At 38.0% G+C, this 16855-nt stretch overlaps 1 protein-coding gene across 1 annotated transcript in view; it reads left to right on the forward strand.

Annotated features, from left to right (window-relative positions):
- Positions 1 to 16855, forward strand: part of LOC134584879 (tyrosine-protein phosphatase non-receptor type 4-like) — an 85068-nt gene that overhangs the window by 23656 nt on the left and 44557 nt on the right. The window lies entirely within an intron of this gene.

Consider the following 16855-nt stretch of genomic DNA (forward strand, 5'->3'; position numbering starts at 1 on the left):
GCACCATGGAATGGATGCACCAAAATACTCTTAGAGATTGTACATTTATCTGCACTTACACAGATTCTGCATTCAGTTATGAAACTGACTGTTACCTGTGCAGATTTAAATATGTCTACATAGGTTCTATCCTCTTGGAACAAAGAGTTAAAATAACACAGGTGTCAGTGCAAAGAATTTAGAGGGGCAGGACTGGATATTTTCATTGTTGCAATTATTTTGCTAAAATTAAATTAATATATATAGCAAGCATAAAGGGATCTGCAGAAACACTTTGTGACTGCAAGTAGGGTATTGGGATGGAGTTCCCAGGAACTACGCTGTTGTTAATGGCAGACCATGACGTTGCAATTTTCTTGTGCATGAACTGACTGCGTAGATTTATGGCTCGCTTTGTTCCGGTCATAAGGTCTAGGCTCTGTGGTCAGACCTGTTTCTAATATCTTTGTGTCTAACGTTAAAGGAACATTGTAGGCATTATAACGGTTTCATCTCATTAAATTATAGCGCCTGGAGTCCCCTGGCGCTGTCTCTCCATTCAGTGTTAAAACATTTTTGAGTAGATTAGATTAACACTGAATGAGGGTCCTTGGCTTCCTATAACCGGCCCCCACTGGAGGCGTGGCTAAGGCAGGGATTACACTTCCTTGTAGACGTACTGATTCATACCTGCAATGACACTGTGATAGGCTGAATGTGGTCAGCTGCCAGTCATTAGCCAAGTAGCACAGAGAGGATGGGCTGCTGAATACTCCTATTTAGCATTAAAATATCAAAAGCAGTTTAATGCTAAATGGAAGGACAGCACCCGGGCACTTAAGACACTATAACAATGTTAATGAGATGAAGAAGTTAAAATGTCTACAGTGTCCCTTTTAAATTACACAAATTGAGTATGTGCTGAGAAACCAAGGCTCTCTCTTCATTTTGCACTCTCCTCCCCTCTAAGATCAGTAGTGCGCAAGTCTGCAAAGGTTTGCCCCTGTTTTAGAGTATTGGTCTACAGCACATGCCTGTGTAATATGGCAAGTAAAACCGTGGACCTGCTGTATGCACTTCAATCCACCCTTACTGCAGGCATTCAGCTGATCCTCCTATAATGTAATCCTAAAATTCATATATACCAAGTCTGTCTGTTTATAGCTCCTTCTCTCTCCACTATTTAACCTACGCTGTGTGGTCAGACCGCTCATCTTTACATGGAACTTAGAAAGGGACCTTTATATTAATACTGGCTAGCTAAAGGAACATACAGTGTCGTACACCGACCTTACAACACACATACCTTGAATGCTATCATATGACTGTAATTTATTGCCCTAATTTGTTTTTGAAATCCTGGAAAAATGTTCTAAGGTAAAAAAAAAAACTAAATAAATGACTTGCCAAGATAGAATATTAACTGGAGAGTCACCTAGGTGACTGTATGTGCAATAGGAGACTTTACATCCACAAAGAGCATAGTGAAATCCATTGGTGGTGGGGGATCTTTATTCTACTACAACACACAAGTCCACTTCCATGTAGAGCGCTCCAACATCTGTATCTCTGGCTCCTCTTCAAAGTGCAAGTTCAACAGTAGTTTTGATCCAACCTTTCATGTTTCCAGTGTTCACCATGTCAAGACCCCAGGACATACTTGTAAACCAATGGAAGTTGAATGAAGACGTTATGGTTAAATAATGCATTATTATTAACAATCTCTAATTCTCTTTACAAAAACAAATTAACACAGCAGTGGGATCACTGCTTGAAGCATGGAGAAGCAGATGTTCTGCTCTCTGATCACCCTGGAAGGCACTGCACTTTCTGCTTCATGATAATCAGTGGTTTTCAGTCATTCTAAATGTTCCAGCTAATTATTACTTTCTTTAAGAATATTTACCTTGCTTCATGCTCTAGGTCAGGGGTAGGCAACCTTTTAGCAGCACTGTGCCGAAATAGGATTGTGATGTCCCTTAGCGTGCCGGTTCTATTTTTTTAAAATTTGAGGTTTGTATGTTGCCGTGTTCTGCTTGTGTTATTTATACTGCAGTTGCTTTGTATTGTTGTATTTGTGCGTATATGAGCTATTATATTGTATATGTTCATTAGTAGTTTGTGGTATCGTGGATGACACCTATGAATGGGGGCTGCTTGTGGAATTGTGTGTGTGTGTGTGTGTGTGTGTATGTATGTGGATGGTTATATCATATTGTGTGTTTGGTGTGTGTATATGTTTGGGGTATTGCATGTGAGAGAATGCATGTGGAGTTGTGTGCATGTATGTGGATTGTTAGTGGTGTTATGTTTGTGTGGATTGTGTGTTTGTGTGTGGGCTGTTCGTATTATTTGAATGAGGGGAGGGTTATTGTGCATTTCTGTGTATATCTAGAAGTGTGGGTGGCTTCCCTGGGGTCCAGTGGGGACGAGGCTGATCAGGTACAGGTCAAGGACAGGAGCTGCAACAGCAGCCGCGGGCTGTTTTACTCCAGTGTGGATACCCATTCACAAGTGCTGGAATGAAGTGATCTGAGATCACTTACTGTATGCATAAATTGAGGATTGTCCTCGAGTGCTGTGCATGGCACATGTGCCATAGGTTGCCTACCCCTGCTCCAGGTCCTCTATGCCTCTACTATGTGGCAACATGGTTTATTTATTAACTGTTCTGGTCTAGTACATTTGATACATGTGCATTGTTAATGTTTTGTTTTTCTATTTTCTCCCTTGTTTTAATTATCAGTATTTGATCTGCACATTACAGTTATAAATTGTCCATATGCCCAATGTGTCACCATATCACAGTGCTTTAAATGCATCCAGGATTCAGCAGGTTAAACTCCTTTCAGCTACCTCTGTGCCCAGGCACACACGTAACCATTTCACAGCTGAGTCTCTTGGTAGCACACTTGCCACTGAAGATTGTGGTATGACAGCGTGCTACCATGACATACATTCCAGTTTTGAAGTTACAGGAAGCAGAGTCCAGAGGACTATTGACATTGGTATTGATAATGGCTTAGTAGTAGCCGCACACAGGACCAAGCCTTCTGTCTTCCTCTCACTAAGGAAGTACTTCAAATCCTCCAAAACCACAGGGGAAATGATCTCAGCCTCTCAGATAAGGCTTGCTTGGAGACAGTTTCACAGCAGCAGTTACGTAATCGTTATTTCCCTTCCATTTAAATAATAAACATGTATGGAACTAGCCATGTGTCAAACACGGCTTCTGTGACATGCGGCGACTCCTTTCCCTACGGAGCAGGGAATGCCTTGGAGGCTCATTCTAACCCATTCATTGTGCTTTCACATTATGATTTTCAAGTATGTTTACATTGTTTACGATTGTATTTGTTTGGTTAGTGGAAGGTTGTTAAATTGTTAGCTTTTTGGAAGATATTTAGATATTTTGTTTTTTTCTTTACACTTTTTAATTTTAATACAATAGAATCGTTTTAGGAAAAGCAGTTCTCTACCTGTTTAATAATTGATTTTGTTTTTTTGAATGGTATTGTATATCAAGCTTAGTTCACAGCATTGAGTAAACTGAGTAAACCGAAAAGGTTGACGGGTATCCTGCTGTAATACGTTTTTAGCTAGAGTAAGGTGTATAAAAAAAGGTAAGATTGGTTTGCCAGCATCCAGTTTGCATCTAAATAAGCTTTTTCTATCATATATATATATTTAGGAAGAATCCGGAGACATAGCATTTTGTACGTTGTGGAAGTACAAGTTGCACAGCATCCGTCTGAAATAGGCCTCTGTAGACAGAAACATGAGCCACTTGATATGCTTACCTGAAGAACTGGATTTTAGTTTTTAATTTCTTTAAAGGATAGAGAGGAAGGGAAGGGATGATATGCAGAGGAAGGGAATTCTCATAACACGCAGGCAGTTGTCAAAATTTCTTAGGAGTGTTCTTGGAGGAGAGGCAAATGAACAATAGACTTTATGGTAGCTGTAGTTTGAGGTGCTTTAGTAGACAACCTTGCATGGGAAGACCTAACTTTTTTTAGATTTAATGCTAAAAGAGGAATATCTACGGAAGAGTCGGCTAAGAAGATATGCTTGGCTGTGTTTTTTATGGACAAGTTTGGTGTGAGGGAGAACTGTGAGAAGTGGGTTATAGTAATGGAGGGGGAGAAGCAATTCACTTACTATTTTACTACTTACATACAAAAGATCCTTCTGTTTAAGTTAAAAATAAGTGGATGCAAAATAGAGGACTGGTGAGATGCTCACACCAAGGCAGCAAGCTTGTCTGGAAGTGTTGATGGGACTGGGGTGATTAAGTTATTTGTTAGAGTGTAAATTGGCGACATTCAAAGTGCATATTACAAACTAGACAGAAAAAGCTGAAAGGAAAACATGATTCCAATTCGGCTATTGTAGCCTAAACATGAATATCCACTTGAATTCCTTGTAGTATACACCTGTCAGTGATAAAAGGTGGAGATGGATGAATCTGTTTGTTAGAAATTATAAAGATTAGACAATAAAGTAACATTTCAGGCCAACATGTTTCCATTTACTTTGATCTAGATTGTGGGTTCTTAAAGCAATAGGGTCCTTAACATCTCCTGTATTTTGTCAAGTTTTGTATTGTACCCCTGTTCAGGGCTGCGGAATGTGTCGGTGTCCTTTTTAGAGAAATGTTTGACGACTTGGTAGGTTTTATTTCATTGTGACACGCAGACACGTACACATATTGCTGTGGACATTCTGATTTTTCATTTAGTAATGATAAGAACTAGGTGTTTGCTGGAGAGCTCTATAGTTTGAATTTTAGACATATAAGATCTATTATACATTGCTGGAAATGTCTAACTTTAACAGATGCATGTCAGAGGTTTTTTAAAATATTCTAAACCGTGACTATGCAACCCAGTGTTTTACGCCAAAATAAAAGAGCATCTGATAATTTAGGAGTCATTTGTTTTTTTATTCACATGTAGAGGTAAAGTGAAATGACATACTGTTTTTTTCCCCTTTCTTTACTTGTGTTTCAAAAGTAAAGTAAATTGTTGCACATGGTTTATCTGCCTTATCCAGAGGACTCTGCTCAAGACAGATAATAGTTTTTTGCCGAGTCAAACTGTGCTATTCTAGAACATTGCATGAACGAATATATCCTTTACAGCTTGGCAGTAAATATTACTCTTTATTTATAGACCCACATCCCCCTGGGAATAAACTGACCAAAATGCAGATGGCTCAATACATTTTACGTTAAAACAAAACATGTATATTTAATATTTGACGTCCTTTGCTACTAGCCAGGCCTTCAAAGACTCGCAAGGGATACATTTCCACTTGCCAGTATAGTTTTATTCAAAGTCTTTATAATTAAATGTTTATTGCTTTCGTAATCTGACATTTTAACTACTTTCCAAAGCGGAGGTACATTGGCTGCTCACTCTTTAGTAGGCATGCTCCATACTCGCTGCATAGTGAGTAGAGGCATGAGTGAGATTTTAATCTCCATTATTTGCTTATACGAAGTAATTTTTACTTGGTATTGGTAACTTTAGCTGAAGACCAAATTTGGTCTTTTAATTTTCAAGTAGATGGCTCCTTAATACTATGGGAATTAGGGGCTGCAAGATGCAACAGCGTCAAGAATCGAATCGGAACTCGGCACAGATACAGTAACTAGTAAATGTGACACCATGTACAGTAATGCAATACATGTAGCTTGTGATTTGGGGATGCAGTAAACTCTGCACAGATACAGTAACTAGTAAATGTGACACCGCGTACAGTAATGCAATACATGCAGCTTGTGATTCGGCGATACAGTAAACTCGGCGTAGATATGACACCGCGTACAGTAATGCAATACATGCAGCTTGTGATTCGGGGATACAGTAAACTCGGCGTAGATATGACACCGCGTACAGTAATGCAATACATGCAGCTTGTGATTCAGGGATGCAGTAAACGCGGCATGTTTTAGTAACTAGTAAATGTGACACCGCGTACAGTAATGCAATACATGCAGCTTGTGATTCGGGGATACAGTAAACTCTGCGTAGATATGACACCGCGTACAGTAAATGCAATACATGCAGCTTGTGAGTCGGGGATACAGTAAACTCGGCGTAGATATGACACCGCGTACAGTAATGCAATACATGCAGCATGTGATTCAGGGATGCAATGAACTCTGCACGTTTCAGTAACCAGTAAAGGTGACACTGTGTACATTATTGCTGGAAATACTGAAGGGTCTAATCTGTCTCCTATGTTTCCCATTGAAACCAGGAATGGTCTAAACTGTCCCTGCCATTTCTTTCTGTGAGAAAATTTAGTGTGACTGTGTAGACGTACAAAGTAATATGAAATTTCCAATGTATATCTCTTCGGAATGTATCATAGCTTCTCATTTATGCACACTTGATTTCACCTGTACATTCATTGGAAAGCATAAATCTAAATCACTTGCACAAGCGATGTGGTGGCCATCTGCATTTATTTGTGCCAACAGATTCATTCATTCTTTTACGTTCCGCTAATGAAATGTCAGTCTGTGAACTGCTCGTGTGTGCAGTCTGCCATTGATAAAGTTTGTTGGCAGGATATCCCGCCAGGGTCTTTTTGAAAGACAGAAGTGATGGGACTAGGCTGTATTGTTCTTTTAAACAACCATGCCTTTATCACCATGCAAAAAAAATAAAAAAAATCATGTAAAATGACCTTACAGACACTGCCGTGATGTTTCAGGGGATCATTTAGTGCCAAGGAACCGCGGCCCTTTTGAGTTGATGGCTGCTCCATTGTAATTACCCCAGTCAACTTTATTTATGAAGCTTTTACTAGGGTGCGGTGTGCAGCAGTATAAACAATTCTTAAATGGACACGATATAGGCACCAAAACAACTTTAGCTGAATTAGGCAGTTTTGGTGTATAGATCATGCCCTCACAGTCTCATTGCCAAATTCTGTCACTTAAGAGTTAAATTACTCTGTTTATAGAGCCCTTGTTACACCTTCCTGCATGTGACTTACACAGCCTTTCTAAACACTCCATGTAAATAGAGATCTAATGTTTAGACTTCCTTTATTGCAAATTCTGTTAAACTTAAAATGTTTTTTCTTTGGCTCTGTTAATAGTCTGTAGACTCTACAGGAACCTCCTGTGTATGATTTAAGGGACACTATAGTCCGCAAAACAACTTTAACTTAACAACATTTTAGTGTGTATAGATCATGCCTCGGAAGTTTCACTGCTCAATTCTCTGACACTTAGGAGCTAAATCACTTTTTGTTTCTGTTGATGCAGCCCTAGCCACGCCACCCCTGGCTGTGACTGACACAGCCTACATGAAAACCAAATGGTTTAATTTTCAATCAGCTGTAACTAACATTAAAACTTTTAATCTCCTGCTCTGTAATTGTATACAGGAGGCTCCTGCAGGGTCTAGCATGCTATTGTAGCGGATGGCATTGGGCTGTCCTCAAAGTTCGTTTTAAAAATGCATTTTGTGTAATTATTCCCATATATAGCTGTATTGTATGTACCATTCGACTGATTGTTCGGTAGTTTTCATTTCGTGTTCCATATAAATGAAAACTACCGAACCATCAGACCACCCCAGAGAGAAGTGTGTACCTCATTAAGCTTTCACACTCTGTAACCGCAAACTAATTGACCATGCAATCGTTACTTTGTATATATCTGGGTGGTTGTCGTTTGGCATACGAACCGCGTGGCGGCGGCCATCTTACGCAAGAAAATCTCAGCGGTGTTTGGTCGTCGAGTGTCTGGAACTCAAATCAGACACTCAATTACCCGAACACCGGTGAGACCTCCAGAGCTCCGTAACTCCTGAATGGAGGGGCCAACCAGCCCCTCATTCGGTAAAATAAATATCCCGAACAAGGGAAGTAATACGAATACCGATTTAACTTTGGATGGCAAGTATTTCTATGTATTTTATCTCCCGAACAGAGACCGACCGCAAGGCCAAAACACATGGAGCCCTTTTCGGATACTGCCTCATGTGCGGTCGGTCAAATTGCCTCTTCCACCTAACTCCCGAACCCCTGGTCCGATCTGGGTGAATTTTGAATATGTTAGTCACCCAGATCAGGGCTACCAGGGGGTATCCAGTATATAATTCTATCTGACTATTTTGGGGTACATCCAGAAATCGGGTAAAACTGCAGTAGGTACAAGTGGATTATGTGTCACACTGAGGGGAGGAGATGTGTGGGAGGTAACAGTTACACTATTGGATACCGTACTAATTAATGTGAATCCCTCCCTTGCATGGGAAAAAGCTTTAAAAGAAGGTTGTGTGATTAAAAGTTCAGTCTGCTCCTGATGCTGTGTGTCGTCCAGTCATTGGGATCTGTATTTGGATATTCGTGGATTACTTTACTTGCTGTGATTATTGTTATATGGTATTTTATTACTTGTTCCTGAGCCTCACTGGGATCTTTAGTGGAGATAACCTGTGAAAGACCAGCTCTCCGCTACAGCTTTTAACAGAGCACGAGATAAGAAATTCTAAATGAAATAGATTTGCAATAAAATAAGTGTACACATTAGATTACTCTTTACAGGAAGTGTTTAGGAAGACTGTGTATGTCACATGCAAGGAGGTGTATCTGTGTCTGTATAAACAAAGTGATTTTAAAGGGATACTGTAGGCATCAAAAAAACTTTAGCTTAATGAAACAGTTTTGGTGTATAGTTAATGCCCCTGCAGTTTCACTGCTCAATTTTCTGCCATTTAGAAGTTAAATCCTCTTTGATTCTGTTTATGCAGCCCTAGCCACATCTGCCTTGGCTGTAACTGACACAGCCTGCATGAAAACAAAATGGTTTCATTTTCAATCACATTTTAACTTGATGTAATAAATGTTTCCTGCTCTGTAAATTGAACTTTACGTTCACTACACTCAAGGTACTGGTGCCTCCATCTTACTGTGCCTAGGCAGCCTTACTTTTGGGGCAAATCAAAATAAAGATAGTTGTGCATCTGCAGTTTTCAGCTTCTACATGTGTGAAAGTATTTGCAAGACATTGGGTGAATATTTCTTGTATCTCCACCAAGTTCTCAGTGCGTTTCTTAGACTAGGTGTGTACTGATGCAGAGTTTGTAAGGTTATCTGATGTTCTCACTGCATTTGTTTACTTTATTCAGTTGTGAAGTGTTCATTTTCCGGGGAGTGCCTCTCTTATGGAAGTTATCCGTCCTTGTAAATACAGATAGTGACCACAGAGTCTTCATGTATAACTGTGAACAGCGGCTCTGCTGAATGAGGTGCTTGTTCTGAGTCCAGCTATCTGCATAATAAAAGCCAAGCTATTTTGGCAGGAAAAGGAATGACTGCTCAACCTTTACCAGTGGGGAAAGCCTGCTTGTGGAGCGGAGCCAAGACGGCCTGTTTAAACTGTGTGAATAGTGTTTATTTATCAGAGGGACCGGGCCTTACAATGAGGTTCCAAAGAATGAAGTTACAGAGAGTGCATGTTAGCTATGTCCCAGGGCTTAATTCGAAGGGACGGGGACTAGAAACCCATTCTGTGTATATACTATAATATGCTGTATTAGGGGACAAGTTGCTTCCTTAAAGAGACAGAGGTTAGTAAGACTTCCAGAGGAGTGGTAATCTGGTGTGTCTGAACAGCTGCTTGAAAATGCAAATACTGTGTAAAGACTGTTCATGTTCACACAGACACATCTTTACAATAAGCGAAAACCTTTATGTGTATGTGCCAGGCCCTAAAAGATACTGGCCACATTGCAGAGTCCATGACACATTTGCTAGGGGAGTCATTCTGTATTGTGTGTATCTATTATAGCGAGGTGTCATTCTGTATTGTGTATCTATTATAGCGAGGTGTCATTCTGTATTGTGTATCTATTATAGCGAGGTGTCATTCTGTATTGTGTATCTATTATAGCGAGGTGTCATTCTGTATTGTGTGTATCTATTATAGCGAGGTGTCATTCTGTATTGTGTGTATCTATTATAGCGAGGTGTCATTCTGTATTGTGTATCTATTATAGCGAGGTGTCATTCTGTATTGTGTGTATCTATTATAGCGAGGTGTCATTCTGTATTGTGTATCTATTATAGCGAGGTGTCATTCTGTATTGTGTATCTATTATAGCGAGGTGTCATTCTGTATTGTGTATCTATTATAGCGAGGTGTCATTCTGTATTGTGTATCTATTATAGCGAGGTGTCATTCTGTATTGTGTATCTATTATAGCGAGGTGTCATTCTGTATTGTGTATCTATTATAGCGAGGTGTCATTCTGTATTGTGTATCTATTATAGCGAGGTGTCATTCTGTATTGTGTATCTATTATAGCGAGGTGTCATTCTGTATTGTGTATCTATTATAGCGAGGTGTCATTCTGTATTGTGTATCTATTATAGCGAGGTGTCATTCTGTATTGTGTGTATCTATTATAGCGAGGTGTCATTCTGTATTGTGTGTATCTATTATAGCGAGGTGTCATTCTGTATTGTGTATCTTTTATAGCGAGGTGTCATTCTGTATTGTGTATCTATTATAGCGAGGTGTCATTCTGTATTGTGTATCTATTATAGCGAGGTGTCATTCTGTATTGTGTATCTATTATAGCGAGGTGCCATTCTGTATTGTGTGTATCTATTATAGCGAGGTGCCATTCTGTATTGTGTATCTTTTATAGCGAGGTGTCATTCTGTATTGTGTATCTATTATAGCAAGGTGTCATTCTGTATTGTGTATCTTTTATAGCGAGGTGTCATTCTGTATTGTGTATCTATTATAGCGAGGTGTCATTCTGTATTGTGTATCTATTATAGCAAGGTGTCATTCTGTATTGTGTATCTATTATAGCGAGGTGTCATTCTGTATTGTGTATCTATTATATCGAGGTGCCATTCTGTATTGTGTATCTTTTATAGCGAGGTGTCATTCTGTATTGTGTATCTATTATAGCAAGGTGTCATTCTGTATTGTGTATCTTTTATAGCGAGGGGTCATTCTGTATTGTGTATATATTATATCGAGGTGCCATTCTGTATTGTGTGTATCTATTATAGCGAGGTGTCATTCTGTATTGTGTATATATTATAGCGAGGTGTCATTCTGTATTGTGTGCATCTATTTTAACGAGCTGTCATTCTGTATTTTGTATCTATTATAGCGAGGTGTCATTCTGTATTGTGTATCTATTATAGCGAGGTGTCATTCTGTATTGTGTATCTATTATAGCGAGGTGTCATTCTGTATTGTGTATCTATTATAGCGAGGTGTCATTCTGTATTGTGTATCTATTATAGCGAGGTGTCATTCTGTATTGTGTATCTATTATAGCAAGGTGTCATTCTGTATTGTGTGTAGCTATTATAGCGAGGTGTCATTCTGTATTGTGTATATATTATAGCGAGGTGCCATTCTGTATTGTGTATCTTTTATAGCGAGGTGTCATTCTGTATTGTGTATCTATTATAGCAAGGTGTCATTCTGTATTGTGTGCATCTATTATAGCGAGGTGTCATTCTGTATTGTGTATCTTTTATATCGAGGTGCCATTCTGTATTGTGTATATATTATAGCGAGGTGCCATTCTGTATTGTGTATCTATTATAGCGAGGTGCCATTCTGTATTGTGTATCTATTATAGCAAGGTGCCATTCTGTATTGTGTATCTTTTATAGCGAGGTGTCATTCTGTATTGTGTATCTTTTATAGCGAGGGGTCATTCTGTATTGTGTATATATTATATCGAGGTGCCATTCTGTATTGTGTGTATCTATTATAGCGAGGTGTCATTCTGTATTGTGTATCTATTATAGCGAGGTGTCATTCTGTATTGTGTATATATTATAGCGAGGTGTCATTCTGTATTGTGTGCATCTATTTTAACGAGCTGTCATTCTGTATTTTGTATCTATTATAGCGAGGTGTCATTCTGTATTGTGTATCTATTATAGCGAGGTGTCATTATGTATTGTGTATCTATTATAGCGAGGTGTCATTCTGTATTGTGTATCTATTATAGCGAGGTGTCATTCTGTATTGTGTATCTATTATAGCGAGGTGTCATTCTGTATTGTGTATCTATTATAGCGAGGTGTCATTCTGTATTGTGTATCTATTATAGCGAGGTGTCATTCTGTATTGTGTATCTATTATAGCAAGGTGTAATTCTGTATTGTGTGTAGCTATTATAGCGAGGTGTCATTCTGTATTGTGTATATATTATAGCGAGGTGTCATTCTGTATTGTGTGCATCTATTATAGCGAGGTGTCATTCTGTATTGTGTATATATTATAGCGAGGTGTCATTCTGTATTGTGTGCATCTATTATATCGAGGTGCCATTCTGTATTGTGTGCATCTATTATAGCGAGGTGTCATTCTGTATTGTGTATATATTATAGCGAGGTGTCATTCTGTATTGTGTGCATCTATTTTAACGAGCTGTCATTCTGTATTTTGTATCTATTATAGCGAGGTGTCATTCTGTATTGTGTATCTATTATAGCGAGGTGTCATTCTGTATTGTGTATCTATTATAGCGAGGTGTCATTCTGTATTGTGTATCTATTATAGCGAGGTGTCATTCTGTATTGTGTATCTATTATAGCGAGGTGTCATTCTGTATTGTGTATCTATTATAGCGAGGTGCCATTCTGTATTGTGTATCTATTATAGCGAGGTGTCATTCTGTATTGTGTATCTATTATAGCGAGGTGTCATTCTGTATTGTGTATCTACGGTATTATAGCGAGGTGTCATTCTGTATTGTGTATCTATTATAGCGAGGTGTCATTCTGTATTGTGTATCTATTATAGCGAGGTGCCATTCTGTATTGTGTATCTATTATAGCGAGGTGTCATTCTGTATTGTGTATCTATTATAGCGAGGTGTCATTCTGTATTGTGTATCTATTATAGCGAGGTGCCATTCTGTATTGTGTATCTATTATAGCGAGGTGTCATTCTGTATTGTGTATCTTTTATAGCGAGGTGTCATTCTGTATTGTGTATCTTTTATAGCGAGGTGTCATTCTGTATTGTGTATCTATTATAGCGAGGTGTCATTCTGTATTGTGTATCTATTATAGCGAGGTGTCATTCTGTATTGTGTATCTATTATAGCGAGGTGTCATTCTGTATTGTGTATCTATTATAGCGAGGTGCCATTCTGTATTGTGTATCTTTTATAGCGAGGTGTCATTCTGTATTGTGTATCTATTATAGCAAGGTGTCATTCTGTATTGTGTGCATCTATTATAGCGAGGTGTCATTCTGTATTGTGTATCTTTTATATCGAGGTGCCATTCTGTATTGTGTATATATTATAGCGAGGTGCCATTCTGTATTGTGTATCTATTATAGCGAGGTGCCATTCTGTATTGTGTATCTATTATAGCAAGGTGCCATTCTGTATTGTGTATCTTTTATAGCGAGGTGTCATTCTGTATTGTGTATCTTTTATAGCGAAGGGTCATTCTGTATTGTGTATATATTATATCGAGGTGCCATTCTGTATTGTGTGTATCTATTATAGCGAGGTGTCATTCTGTATTGTGTATATATTATAGCGAGGTGTCATTCTGTATTGTGTGCATCTATTTTAACGAGCTGTCATTCTGTATTTTGTATCTATTATAGCGAGGTGTCATTCTGTATTGTGTATCTATTATAGCGAGGTGTCATTCTGTATTGTGTATCTATTATAGCGAGGTGTCATTCTGTATTGTGTATCTATTATAGCGAGGTGTCATTCTGTATTGTGTATCTATTATAGCGAGGTGTCATTCTGTATTGTGTATCTATTATAGCGAGGTGTCATTCTGTATTGTGTATCTATTATAGCAAGGTGTCATTCTGTATTGTGTGTAGCTATTATAGCGAGGTGTCATTCTGTATTGTGTATATATTATAGCGAGGTGTCATTCTGTATTGTGTGCATCTATTATAGCGAGGTGTCATTCTGTATTGTGTATATATTATAGCGAGGTGTCATTCTGTATTGTGTGCATCTATTATATCGAGGTGCCATTCTGTATTGTGTGCATCTATTATAGCGAGGTGTCATTCTGTATTGTGTATATATTATAGCGAGGTGTCATTCTGTATTGTGTGCATCTATTTTAACGAGCTGTCATTCTGTATTGTGCATCTATTATAGCGAGGTGTCATTCTGTATTGTGTATCTATTATAGCGAGGTGTCATTCTGTATTGTGTATCTATTATAGCGAGGTGTCATTCTGTATTGTGTATCTATTATAGCGAGGTGTCATTCTGTATTGTGTATCTATTATAGCGAGGTGTCATTCTGTATTGTGTATCTATTATAGCGAGGTGTCATTCTGTATTGTGTATCTACGGTATTATAGCGAGGTGTCATTCTGTATTGTGTATCTATTATAGCGAGGTGTCATTCTGTATTGTGTATCTATTATAGCGAGGTGCCATTCTGTATTGTGTATCTATTATAGCGAGGTGTCATTCTGTATTGTGTATCTATTATAGCGAGGTGTCATTCTGTATTGTGTATCTATTATAGCGAGGTGCCATTCTGTATTGTGTATCTATTATAGCGAGGTGTCATTCTGTATTGTGTATCTTTTATAGCGAGGTGTCATTCTGTATTGTGTATCTATTATAGCGAGGTGTCATTCTGTATTGTGTATCTATTATAGCGAGGTGTCATTCTGTATTGTGTATCTATTATAGCGAGGTGTCATTCTGTATTGTGTATATATTATAGCGAGGTGTCATTCTGTATTGTGTATATATTATAGCGAGGTGTCATTCTGTATTGTGTATCTATTATAGCGAGGTTTCATTCTGTATTGTGTGCATCTATTTTAACGAGGTGTCATTCTGTATTCTGTATACAGTATATTATAGCGAGGTGTCATTCTGTATTGTGTATCTATTATAGCGAGGTGTCATTCTGTATTGTGTATATATTATAGCGAGGTGTCATTCTGTATTGTGTATCTATTATAGCGAGGTGTCATTCTGTATTGTGTATCTATTATATCGAGGTGCCATTCTGTATTGTGTATCTATTATAGCGAGGTGTCATTCTGTATTGTGTATCTATTATAGCGAGGTGTCATTCTGTATTGTGTATCTATTATAGCGAGGTGTCATTCTGTATTGTGTGCATCTATTTTAACGAGCTGTCATTCTGTATTGTGTATCTATTATAGCGAGGTGTCATTCTGTATTGTGTATCTATTATAGCGAGGTGTCATTCTGTATTGTGTATCTATTATAGCGAGGTGTCATTCTGTATTGTGTATCTATTATAGCGAGGTGTCATTCTGTATTGTGTATATATTATAGCGAGGTGTCATTCTGTATTGTGTATCTATTATAGCGAGGTTTCATTCTGTATTGTGTGCATCTATTTTAACGAGGTGTCATTCTGTATTCTGTATACAGTATATTATAGCGAGGTGTCATTCTGTATTGTATATCTATTATAGCGAGGTGTCATTCTGTATTGTGTATATATTATAGCGAGGTGTCATTCTGTATTGTGTATCTATTATAGCGAGGTGTCATTCTGTATTGTGTATCTATTATATCGAGGTGCCATTCTGTATTGTGTATCTATTATAGCGAGGTGTCATTCTGTATTGTGTATCTATTATAGCGAGGTGTCATTCTGTATTGTGTATCTATTATAGCGAGGTGTCATTCTGTATTGTGTGCATCTATTTTAACGAGCTGTCATTCTGTATTGTGTATCTATTATAGCGAGGTGTCATTCTGTATTGTGTATCTATTATAGCGAGGTGTCATTCTGTATTGTGTATCTATTATAGCGAGGTGTCATTCTGTATTGTGTATCTATTATAGCGAGGTGTCATTCTGTATTGTGTATCTATTATAGCGAGGTGTCATTCTGTATTGTGTATCTATTATAGCGAGGTGTCATTCTGTATTGTGTATCTACGGTATTATAGCGAGGTGTCATTCTGTATTGTGTATCTATTATAGCGAGGTGTCATTCTGTATTGTGTATCTATTATAGCGAGGTGCCATTCTGTATTGTGTATCTATTATAGCGAGGTGTCATTCTGTATTGTGTATCTATTATAGCGAGGTGTCATTCTGTATTGTGTATCTATTATAGCGAGGTGCCATTCTGTATTGTGTATCTATTATAGCGAGGTGTCATTCTGTATTGTGTATCTTTTATAGCGAGGTGTCATTCTGTATTGTGTATCTATTATAGCGAGGTGTCATTCTGTATTGTGTATCTATTATAGCGAGGTGTCATTCTGTATTGTGTATCTATTATAGCGAGGTGTCATTCTGTATTGTGTATATATTATAGCGAGGTGTCATTCTGTATTGTGTATATATTATAGCGAGGTGTCATTCTGTATTGTGTATCTATTATAGCGAGGTTTCATTCTGTATTGTGTGCATCTATTTTAACGAGGTGTCATTCTGTATTCTGTATACAGTATATTATAGCGAGGTGTCATTCTGTATTGTGTATCTATTATAGCGAGGTGTCATTCTGTATTGTGTATATATTATAGCGAGGTGTCATTCTGTATTGTGTATCTATTATAGCGAGGTGTCATTCTGTATTGTGTATCTATTATATCGAGGTGCCATTCTGTATTGTGTATCTATTATAGCGAGGTGTCATTCTGTATTGTGTATCTATTATAGCGAGGTGTCATTCTGTATTGTGTATCTATTATAGCGAGGTGTCATTCTGTATTGTGTGCATCTATTTTAACGAGGTGTCATTCTGTATTCTGTATACAGTATATTATAGCGAGGTGTCATTCTGTATTGTGTGCATCTATTTTAACGAGGTGTCATTCTGTATTCTGTATACAGTATATTATAGCGAGGTGTCATTCTGTATT

Source organism: Pelobates fuscus, unplaced genomic scaffold, assembly GCF_036172605.1.
Source record: "Pelobates fuscus isolate aPelFus1 unplaced genomic scaffold, aPelFus1.pri scaffold_33, whole genome shotgun sequence".
Lineage (NCBI taxonomy): Eukaryota > Metazoa > Chordata > Amphibia > Anura > Pelobatidae > Pelobates > Pelobates fuscus.